This window comes from Procambarus clarkii, chromosome 10 (assembly GCF_040958095.1).
Source record: "Procambarus clarkii isolate CNS0578487 chromosome 10, FALCON_Pclarkii_2.0, whole genome shotgun sequence".
NCBI classification, from domain to species: domain Eukaryota; kingdom Metazoa; phylum Arthropoda; class Malacostraca; order Decapoda; family Cambaridae; genus Procambarus; species Procambarus clarkii.
In genome coordinates, this window is record NC_091159.1 from 28,090,124 (window position 1) to 28,103,299 (window position 13,176).

Below are 13,176 nucleotides of genomic sequence, written 5' to 3' on the forward strand. Positions count from 1 at the left end.
CCCAAATTTGAGCTACTTTCCCTACTTAGTAGCCCAAATTTGAGCTACTTTCCCTACTTTGTAGCCCAAATTTGGGCTACTTTCGTTAATTTGTAGCCCAAATTTGGGGTACTTTCGCTCCTTTGTAGCCCAAATTTGGGGTACTTTCACTAATTTGTAGCCCAAATTTGGGCTACTTTCGCTACTTTATAGCCCAAATTCGGGCTACTTTCGCTACTTTGTAGCCCAAATTTGGGCTACTTTCGCTCCTTTGTAGCCCAAATTTATGCTACTTTCGCTAATTTGTAGCCCAAATTTGGGCTACTTTCGCTACTTTGTTGCCCAAATTTGGGCTACTTTCGCTACTTTGTAGCCCAAATTTGGGTTACTTTCGCTACTTTGTAGACCAAAATTTGGGCTACTTTCGCTACTTTGTAGCCCAAATTTGGGCTATTTTCGCTACTTTGTAGCCCAAATTTGAGCTACTTTCGCTACTTTGTAGCCCAAATTTGAGCTACTTTCGCTACTTTGTAGCCAAAATTTGGGCTACTTTCGCTACTTTGTAGCCCAAATTTGAGCTACTTTTGCTACTTTGTAGCCCAAATTTGGGCTACTTTCGCTACTTTGTATCCCAAATTTAGGCTACTTTCGCTACTAGTAGCCCAAAATTGGGCTACTTTTGCTATTACTAGCCCAAAAATTGGGCTACCTTCGTTCCTAGTTGCCCCAAAATTGGGCTACTTTCGCTACTAGTAGCACGAAATTGGGCTACTTATACAAAAAAATGGGCTACTTTCACTACTAGTAGCCCAAAAATTGGGCAAACTAATCTAACCCTACCTAACCTAACCTAACCTAACCTAACCTAACCTAACCCAACCTAACCTAACCTAACCTAACCTAACCCAACCTAACCTAACCCAACCTAACATAACCTAACCTAACCCAAACTAACCCAAACTAACCTAACCTAACCTAACCTAACCCAACCTAACCTAACCTAATGTAACCCAACCCAACCTAACCTAACCAAACCTAACCTAACCTAACCTAACCTAACCCAACCCAACCCAACCTAACCTAACCTAACCTAACCTAGCCTAACTCAACCTAACCTAGCCTAACCTAACCTAACCTAACCAAACCTAACCTCACCTAACCTAACCTAATCTAACCCAACATAATCTAACCTAACCTAACCTAACCTTACCTAACCTAACCTAACCTAACCTAACCCAACCTAACCTAACCTAACCTAACCCAACCCAACCTAACCTAACCTAACCTAACCTAACCTAACCTAACCTAACCCAACCCAACCCAACCCAACCTAACCTAACCTAACCTAACCTAACGTAACGTAACCTAACCTAACCTAACCTAACCTAACCAAACCCAACCTAACCTAACCTAACCTAACCTAACCCAACCCAACCTAACCCAACCTAACCTAACCTAACCTAACCCAACCCAACCTAACCTAACCTAACCCAACCTAACCTAACCTAACCTAACCTAACACAACCTAACCTAACATAACCTAACCTAACCTAACCCAACCTAACCTAACCTAAACTAACCTAACCTAACCCAACCTAACCTAACCTAACCTAACCTAACCTAACCCAACCTAACCTAACCTAACCTAACCTAACCTAACCCAACCTAACCTAACCTAACCTAACCTAACCAAACCCAACCTAACCTAACCTAACCTAACCCATACTAACCTAACCTAGCCTAACCTAACCTAAATTAACCTAACCCAACCTAACCTAACCTAACCTAACCTAACCTAACCTAACCTAACCCAACCTAACCTAACTTAACCTAACCTAAACTAAATTTGGGCTACTTTCGCTACTATGTAGCCCAAATTTTGGCTACTTTCGCGAATTTGTAGCCCAAATTTGAGCTACTTTCGCTACTATGTAGCCCAAATTTTGGCTACTTTCGCTAATTTGTAGCCCAAATTTGAGCTATTTTCGCTAATATGTAGCCCAAATTTTGGCAACTTTCACTAATTTGTAGCCCAAATTTGAGCTACTTTCCCTACTTTGTAGCCCAAATTTGGGCTACTTTCGTTAATTTGTAGCCCAAATTTGGGCTACTTTCGCTCCTTTGTAGCCCAAATTTGGGGTACTTTCACTAATTTGTAGCCCAAATTTGGGCTACTTTCGCTACTTTATAGCCCAAATTTGGGCTACTTTCGCTACTTTGTAGCCCAAATTTGGGCTACTTTCGCTACTTTGTAGCCCAAATTTGGGCTACTTTCGCTACTTTGTAGCCCAATTTTGGGCTACTTTCGCTCGTTTGTAGCCCAAATTTGGGCTACTTTCGCTAATTTGTAGCCTAAATTTGGGCTACTTTCGCTAATTTGTAGCCCAAATTTGGGCTACTTTCGCTACTTTGTAGCCCAAATTTGGGCTACTTTCGCTACTTTGTAGCCCAAATTTGGGCTACTTTCGCTACTTTGTAGCCCAAATTTGAGCTACTTTCGCTACTTTGTAGCCCAAATTTGGGCTACTTTTGCTACTTTGTAGCCCAAATTTGGGCTACTTTCGCTACTTTGTAGCCCAAAATTGGGCTACTTTCGCAACTTTGTAGCCCAAATTTGGGCTACTTTCGCTACTTTGTAGCCCAAATTTGGGCTACTTTCGCTACTTTGTAGCCCAAATTTGGGCTACTTTCGCTACTTTGTAGCCCAAATTTGAGCTACTTTCGCTACTTTGTAGCCCAAATTTGGGCTACTTTCGCTACTTTGTAGCCCAAATTTGGGCTACTTTCGCTACTTTGTAGCCCAAATTTGGGCTACTTTCGCTACTTTGTAGCCCAATTTTGGGCTACTTTCGCTCGTTTGTAGCCCAAATTTGGGCTACTTTCGCTAATTTGTAGCCCAAATTTGGGCTACTTTCGCTAATTTGTTGCCCAAATTTGGGCTACTTTCGCTACTTTGTAGCCCAAATTTGGGCTACTTTCGCTACTTTGTAGACCAAATTTGGGCTACTTTCGCTACTTTGTAGCCCAAATTTGAGCTACTTTGTAGCCCAAATTTGGGCTACTTTCGCTACTTTGTAGCCCAAATTTGGGCTACTTTCGCTACTTTGTAGCCCAAAATTGGGCTACTTTCGCTACTTTTTAGCCCAAATTTGGGCTACTTTCGCTACTTTGTAGCCCAAATTTGGGCTACTTTCGCTACTTTGTAGCCCAAATTTGGGCTACTTTCGCTACTTTGTAGCCCAAATTTGAGCTACTTTCGCTACTTTGTAGCCCAAATTTAGGCTACTTTCGCTACTAGTAGCCCAAAATTGGGCTACTTTCGCTACTAGTAGCCCAAAATTGGGCTACTTTTGCTATTACTAGCCCAAAAATTGGGCTACCTTCGTTCCTAGTTGCCCTAAAATTGGTCTACTTTCGCTACTAGTAGCACGAAATTGGGCTACTTATACAAAAAAATGGGCTACTTTCGGTACTAGTAGCCAAAAAATTGGGCAAACTAATCTAACCTAACCTAACCTAACCTAACCTAACCTAACCTAACCTAACCTAACCTGACCTAACCTAACCTAACCTAACCTAACCAAACCTAACCTAACCTAACCTAACCCAACGTAATCTAACCTAACCTAACCTAACCTTACCTAACCACACCTAACCCAACCTAACCTAACCTAACCTAACCCAAACTAACCTAACCTAACCTAACCTAACATAACCCAACCTAACCTAACCTAACCTAACCTAACCTAACCCAACCTAACCTAACCTAACCTAACCTAACCCAACCTAACCTAACCCAAACTAACCCAAACTAACCTAACCTAACCCAACCCAACCTAACCTAACCTAACCTAACCCAACCTAACCTAACCTAACCTAACCCAACCTAACCTAACCTAACCTAACCTAACCCAACCTAACCTAACCTAACCTAACCTAACCCAACCTAACCTAACCCAACCTAACATAACCTAACCTAACCCAAACTAACCCAAACTAACCTAACCTAACCTAACCTAACCCAACCTAACCTAACCTAATGTAACCCAACCCAACCTAACCTAACCTAACCTAACCTAACCTAACCTAACCCAACCCAACCCAACCTAACCTAACCTAACCTAACCTAACCTAACCCAACCTAACCTAACCTAACCTAACCTAACCTAACCAAACCTAACCTCACCTAACCTAACCTAATCTAACCCAACGTAATCTAACCTAACCTAACCTTACCTAACCTATACTAACCTAACCCAACCTAACCTAACCTAACCTAACCCAACCTAACCTAACCAAACCTAACGTAACCCAACCTAACCTAACCTAACCTAACCTAACCTAACGTAACCCAACCTAACCTAACCTAACCTAACCTAACCCAACCTAACCTAACCTAACCTAACCTAACCAAACCCAACCTAACCTAACCTAACCTAACCTAACCCAACCTAACCTAACCAAACCTAAACTAACCTAACCTAACCCAACCTAACCTAACCTAATCTAACCTAACCTAACCTAACCTAACCGAACCGAACCTAACCTAACCCATACTAACCTAACTTAACCTAACCTAACCTAACCTAACCTAACCTAACCTAACCCAACCTAACCTAACCTAACCTAACCTAACCTAACCCAACCCAACCCAACCTAACCTAACCTAACCTAACCTAACGTAACCTAACCTAACCTAACCAAACCCAACCTAATCTAACCTAACCTAACCTAACCTAACCTAACCTAACCCAACCCAACCTAACCCAACCTAACCTAACCTAACCCAACCTAACCTAACCTAACCTAACCTAACCCAACCGAACCTAACCTAACCTAACCTAACCTAACCCAACCTAACCTAACCTAACCTAACCTTACCCAACCTAACCTAACCTAACCTAACCTAACCTTACCCAACCTAACCTAACCTAACCTAACCTAACTCAACCCCACCCTACCTAATCTAACCTAACCTAACCTAACCTAACCTAACCTAACCCAACCTAACCTAACCTAACCTAACCCAACCCACCCTAACCTAACCTAACGTAACCCAACCTAACCTAACCTAACCCAACCTAACCTAACCTAACCCAACCTAACCTAACCTAACCCAACCTAACCTAACCTAACCTAACCTAACCCAACCTAACCTAACCTAACGCAAACTAACCCAAACAAACCTAACCTAACCTAACCTAACCTAACCTAACCAAACCTAACCTAACCTAACCTAACCGAACCTAACCTAACCCAAACTAACCCAACCTAACCTAACCTAACCTAACCCAACCTAACCTAACCTAACCAAACCTAACGTAACCCAACCTAACCTAACCTAACCTAACCTAACCCAACCCAACCTAACCTAACATAACCTATCCTAACCTACCCTAACCTAACCTAACCCAACCCAACCTAAACTATCCTAACCTAACCTAACCTAACCTAACCTAACCTAACCCAACCTAACCTAACCTAACCTAACCTAACCTAACCCAACCTAACCTAACCTAACCTAACCTAACCCAAGCTAACCTAACCTAACCTAACCTAACCTAACCTAACCCAACCTAACCTAACCTAACCTAACCTAACCCAACCTAACCTAACCTAACCTAACCTAACCAAACCCAACCTAACCTAACCTAACCTAACCTAACCCATACTAACCTAACCTAGCCTAACCTAACCTAAATTAACCTAACCCTACCTAACCTAACCTAACCTAACCCAACCTAACCTAACCTAAACTAAATTTGGGCTACTTTCGCTACTATGTAGCCCAAATTTTGGCTACTTTCGCAAATTTGTAGCCCAAATTTTAGCTACTTTCGCTACTATGTAGCCCAAATTTTGGCTACTTTCGCTAATTTGTAGCCCAAATTTGAGCTACTTTCGCTACTATGTAGCCCAAATTTTGGCTACTTTCGCTGATTTGTAGCCAAAATTTGAGCTACTTTCCCTACTTTGTAGCCCAAATTTGAGCTACTTTCCCTACTTTGTAGCCCAAATTTGGGCTACTTTCGTTAATTTGTAGCCCAAATTTGGGCTACTTTCGCTCCTTTGCAGCCCAAATTTGGGGTACTATCGCTAATTTGTAGCCCAAATTTGGGCTACTTTCGCTCCTTTATAGCCCAAATTTGGGGTACTTTCGCTAATTTGTAGCCCAAATTTGGGCTACTTTCGCTACTTTATAGCCCAAATTTGGGCTACTTTCGCTACTTTGTAGCCCAAATTTGGGCTACTTTCGCTACTTTGTAGCCCAAATTTGGGCTACTTTCGCTACTTTGTAGCCCAAATTTGGGCTACTTTCGCTACTTTGTAGCCCAAATTTGGGCTACTTTCGCTACTTTGTAGCCCAAATTTGAGCTACTTTCGCTACTTTGTAGCCCAAATTTGGGCTACTTTCGCTACTTTGTAGCCCAAATTTGGGCTACTTTCGCTACTTTGTAGCCCAAAATTGGGCTACTTTCGCTACTTTGTAGCCCAAATTTGGGCTACTTTCGCTACTTTGTAGCCCAAATTTGGGCTACTTTCGCTACTTTGTAGCCCAAATTTGGGCTACTTTCGCTACTTTGTAGCCCAAATTTGAGCTACTTTCGCTACTTTGTAGCCCAAATTTAGGCTACTTTCGCTACTAGTAGCCCAAAATTGGGCTACTTTCGCTACTAGCAGCCCAAAATGGGGCTACTTTTGCTATTACTAGCCCAAAAATTGGGCTACCTTCGTTCCTAGTTGCCCTAAAATTGGTCTACTTTCGCTACTAGTAGCACGAAATTGGGCTACTTATACAAAAAAATGGGCTACTTTCGCTACTAGTAGCCAAAAAATTGGGCAAACTAATCTAACCTTACCTAACCTAACCTAACCTAACCTAACCTAACCTAACCTGACCTAACCTAACCTAACCTAACCTAACCAAACCTAACCTAACCTAACCTAACCCAACGTAATCTAACCTAACCTAACCTTACCTAACCACACCTAACCCAACCTAACCTAACCTAACCCAAACTAACCCAAACTAACCTAACCTAACCTAACCTAACCTAACCCAACCTAACCTAACCTAACCTAACCTAACCCAACCTAACCTAACCTAACCTAACCTAACCCAACCTAACCTAACCCAAACTAACCCAAACTAACCTAACCTAACCTAACCCAACCCAACCTAACCTAACCTAACCTAACCCAACCTAACCTAACCTAACCTAACCCAACCTAACCTAACCTAACCTAACCTAACCCAACCTAACCTAACCTAACCTAACCTAACCCAACCTAACCTAACCCAACCTAACATAACCTAACCTAACCCAAACTAACCCAAACTAACCTAACCTAACCTAACCTAACCCAACCTAACCTAACCTAATGTAACCCAACCCAACCTAACCTAACCTAACCTAACCTAACCTAACCCAACCCAACCCAACCTAACCTAACCTAACCTAACCTAACCCAACCTAACCTAACCTAACCTAACCTAACCTAACCAAACCTAACCTCACCTAACCTAACCTAATCTAACCCAACGTAATCTAACCTAACCTAACCTAACCTTACCTAACCTATACTAACCTAACCCAACCTAACCTAACCTAACCTAACCCAACCTAACCTAACCAAACCTAACGTAACCCAACCTAACCTAACCTAACCTAACCTAACGTAACCCAACCTAACCTAACCTAACCTAACCTAACCCAACCTAACCTAACCTAACCTAACCAAACCCAACCTAACCTAACCTAACCTAACCCAACCTAACCTAACCAAACCTAAACTAACCTAACCTAACCCAACCTAACCTAACCTAATCTAACCTAACCTAACCTAACCTAACCTAACCTAACCGAACCTAACCTAACCCATACTAACCTAACTTAACCTAACCTAACCTAACCTAACCTAACCTAACCTAACCCAACCCAACCCAACCTAACCTAACCTAACCTAACCTAACGTAACCTAACCTAACCTAACCAAACCCAACCTAATCTAACCTAACCTAACCTAACCTAACCTAACCCAACCCAACCTAACCCAACCTAACCTAACCGAACCTAACCTAACCTAACCCAACCTAACCCAACCGAACCTAACCTAACCTAACCTAACCTAACCCAACCTAACCTAACCTAACCTAACCTAACCCAACCTAACCTAACCTAACCTAACCTAACTCAACCCCACCCTACCTAATCTAACCTAACCTAACCTAACCTAACCTAACCTAACCTAACCCAACCTAACCTAACCTAACCTAACCTAACCTAACCCACCCTAACCTAACCTAACGTAACCCAACCTAACCTAACCTAACCCAACCTAACCTAACCCAACCTAACCTAACCTAACCCAACCTAACCTAACCTAACCTAACCTAACCCAACCTAACCTAACCTAACCTAACGCAAACTAACCCAAACAAACCTAACCTAACCTAACCTAACCTAACCTAACCTAACCTAACCTAACCGAACCTAACCTAACCCAAACTAACCCAACCTAACCTAACCTAACCTAACCTAACCTAACCCAACCTAACCTAACCTAACCAAACCTAACGTAACCCAACCTAACCTAACCTAACCTAACCTAACCTAACCCAACCCAACCTAACCTAACATAACCTATCCTAACCTACCCTAACCTAACCTAACCCAACCCAACCTAACCTAGCCTAACCTAACCTAACCTAACCTAACCCAACCTAACCTAACCTAACCTAACCTAACCTAACCCAACCTAACCTAACCTAACCTAACCTAACCCAACCTAACCTAACCTAACCTAACCTAACCTAACCTAACGCAACCTAACCTAACCTAACCTAACCTAACCCAACCTAACCTAACCTAACCTAACCTAACCAAACCCAACCTAACCTAACCTAACCTAACCTAACCCATACTAACCTAACCTAAATTAACCTAACCCTACCTAACCTAACCTAACCTAACCCAACCTAACCTAACCTAAACTAAATTTGGGCTACTTTCGCTACTATGTAGCCCAAATTTTGGCTACTTTCGCAAATTTGTAGCCCAAATTTTAGCTACTTTCGCTACTATGTAGCCCAAATTTTGGCTACTTTCGCTAATATGTAGCCCAAATTTGAGCTACTTTCGCTACTATGTAGCCCAAATTTTGGCTACTTTCGCTGATTTGTAGCCAAAATTTGAGCTACTTTCCCTACTTTGTAGCCCAAATTTGAGCTACTTTCCCTACTTTGTAGCCCAAATTTGGGCTACTTTCGTTAATTTGTAGCCCAAATTTGGGCTACTTTCGCTCCTTTGTAGCCCAAATTTGGGGTACTTTCGCTAATTTGTAGCCCAAATTTGGGCTACTTTCGCTCCTTTGTAGCCCAAATTTGGGGTACTTTCGCTAATTTGTAGCCCAAATTTGGGCTACTTTCGCTACTTTATAGCCCAAATTTGGGCTACTTTCGCTACTTTGTAGCCCAAATTTGGGCTACTTTCGCTACTTTGTAGCCCAAATTTGGGCTACTTTCGCTACTTTGTAGCCCAATTTTGGGCTACTTTCGCTACTTTGTAGCCCAAATTTGGGCTACTTTCGCTACTTTGTAGCCCAAATTTGGGCGACTTTCGCTACTTTGTAGCCCAAATTTGGGCTACTTTCGCTACTTTGTAGCCCAAATTTGGGCTACTTTCGCTACTTTGTAGCCCAAATTTGGGCTTTTTTCGCTACTTTGTAGCCCAAATTTGGGCTACTTTCGCTACTTTGTAGCCCAACTTTGGGCTACTTTCGCTACTTTGTAGCCCAAATTTGGGCTACTTTCGCTACTTTGTAGCCCAAATTTGGGCTACTTTCGCTACTTTGTAGCCCAAATTTGAGCTACTTTCGCTACTTTGTAGCCCAAATTTGAGCTACTTTCGCTACTTTGTAGCCCAAATTTGGGCTACTTTCGCTACTTTGTAGCCCAAAATTGGGCTACTTTCGCTACTTTGTAGCCCAAATTTGGGCTACTTTCGCTACTTTGTAGCCCAAATTTGGGCTACTTTCGCTACTTTGTAGCCCAAATTTGGGCTACTTTCGCTACTTTGTAGCCCAAATTTGAGCTACTTTCGCTACTTTGTAGCCCAAATTTAGGCTACTTTCGCTACTAGTAGCCCAAAATTGGGCTACTTTCGCTACTAGTAGCCCAAAATTGGGCTACTTTTGCTATTACTAGCCCAAAAATTGGGCTACCTTCGTTCCTAGTTGCCCTAAAATTGGTCTACTTTCGCTACTAGTAGCACGAAATTGGGCTACTTATACAAAAAAATGGGCTACTTTCGCTACTAGTAGCCAAAAAATTGGGCAAACTAATCTAACCTTACCTAACCTAACCTAACCTAACCTAACCTAACCTAACCTAACCTGACCTAACCTAACCTAACCTAACCTAACCAAACCTAACCTAACCTAACCTAACCTAACCCAACGTAATCTAACCTAACCTAACCTAACCTTACCTAACCACACCTAACCCAACCTAACCTAACCTAACCTAACCCAAACTAACCCAAACTAACCTAACCTAACCTAACCTAACCTAATCCAACCTAACCTAACCTAACCTAACCTAACCCAACCTAACCTAACCTAACCCAACCTAACCTAACCCAAACTAACCCAAACTAACCTAACCTAACCTAACCCAACCCAACCTAACCTAACCTAACCTAACCCAACCTAACCTAACCTAACCTAACCCAACCTAACCTAACCTAACCTAACCTAACCCAACCTAACCTAACCTAACCTAACCTAACCCAACCTAACCTAACCCAACCTAACATAACCTAACCTAACCCAAACTAACCCAAACTAACCTAACCTAACCTAACCTAACCCAACCTAACCTAACCTAATGTAACCCAACCCAACCTAACCTAACCTAACCTAACCTAACCAAACCTAACCCAACCCAACCCAACCTAACCTAACCTAACCTAACCTAACCTAACCCAACCTAACCTAACCTAACCTAACCTAACCTAACCAAACCTAACCTCACCTAACCTAACCTAATCTAACCCAACGTAATCTAACCTAACCTAACCTAACCTTACCTAACCTATACTAACCTAACCCAACCTAACCTAACCTAACCCAACCTAACCTAACCAAACCTAACGTAACCCAACCTAACCTAACCTAACCTAACCTAACGTAACCCAACCTAACCTAACCTAACCTAACCCAACCTAACCTAACCTAACCTAACCTAACCAAACCCAACCTAACCTAACCTAACCTAACCCAACCTAACCTAACCAAACCTAAACTAACCTAACCTAACCCAACCTAACCTAACCTAATCTAACCTAACCTAACCTAACCTAACCTAACCGAACCGAACCTAACCTAACCCATACTAACCTAACTTAACCTAACCTAACCTAACCTAACCTAACCTAACCTAACCTAACCTAACCTAACCCAACCTAACCTAACCTAACCTAACCCAACCCAACCCAACCTAACCTAACCTAACCTAACCTAACGTAACCTAACCTAACCTAACCAAACCCAACCTAATCTAACCTAACCTAACCTAACCTAACCTAACCTAACCCAACCCAACCTAACCCAACCTAACCTAACCTAACCCAACCTAACCTAACCAAACCTAACGTAACCCAACCTAACCTAACCTAACCTAACCTAACCTAACCCAACCCAACCTAACCTAACATAACCTATCCTAACCTACCCTAACCTAACCTAACCCAACCCAACCTAACCTAGCCTAACCTAACCTAACCTAACCTAACCCAACCTAACCTAACCTAACCTAACCTAACCTAACCCAACCTAACCTAACCTAACCTAACCTAACCCAACCTAACCTAACCTAACCTAACCTAACCTAACCTAACGCAACCTAACCTAACCTAACCTAACCTAACCCAACCTAACCTAACCTAACCTAACCTAACCAAACCCAACCTAACCTAACCTAACCTAACCTAACCCATACTAACCTAACCTAAATTAACCTAACCCTACCTAACCTAACCTAACCTAACCTAACCTAACCTTACCTAACCTATACTAACCTAACCCAACCTAACCTAACCTAACCCAACCTAACCTAACCTAACCCTAACCTAACCTAACCCAACCTAACCTAACCTAACCTAACGCAAACTAACCCAAACAAACCTAACCTAACCTAACCTAACCTAACCGAACCTAACCTAACCTAACCTAACCGAACCTAACCTAACCCAAACTAACCCAACCTAACCTAACCTAACCTAACCCAACCTAACCTAACCTAACCAAACCTAACGTAACCCAACCTAACCTAACCTAACCTAACCTAACCTAACCCAACCCAACCTAACCTAACATAACCTATCCTAACCTACCCTAACCTAACCTAACCCAACCCAACCTAACCTAGCCTAACCTAACCTAACCTAACCTAACCCAACCTAACCTAACCTAACCTAACCTAACCCAACCTAACCTAACCTAACCTAACCTAACCCAACCTAACCTAACCTAACCTAACCTAACCTAACCCAACCTAACCTAACCTAACCTAACCTAACCCAACCTAACCTAACCTAACCTAACCTAACCTAACCAAACCCAACCTAACCTAACCTAACCTAACCTAACCCATACTAACCTAACCTAGCCTAACCTAACCTAACCTAACCTAAATTAACCTAACCCTACCTAACCTAACCTAACCTAACCCAACCTAACCTAACCTAAACTAAATTTGGGCTACTTTCGCTACTATGTAGCCCAAATTTTGGCTACTTTCGCAAATTTGTAGCCCAAATTTTAGCTACTTTCGCTACTATGTAGCCCAAATTTTGGCTACTTTCGCTAATTTGTAGCCCAAATTTGAGCTATTTTCGCTACTATGTAGCCCAAATTTTGGCTACTTTCGCTGATTTGTAGCCAAAATTTGAGCTACTTTCCCTACTTTGTAGCCCAAATTTGAGCTACTTTCCCTACTTTGTAGCCCAAATTTGGGCTACTTTCGTACATTTGTAGCCCAAATTTGGGCTACTTTCGTTAATTTGTAGCCCAAATTTGGGCTACTTTCGCTCCTTTGTAGCCCAAATTTGGGCTACTTTCGCTACTTTATAGCCCAACTTTGGGCTACTTTCGCTACTTTGTAGCCCAAATTTGGGCTACTTTCGCTACTTTGTA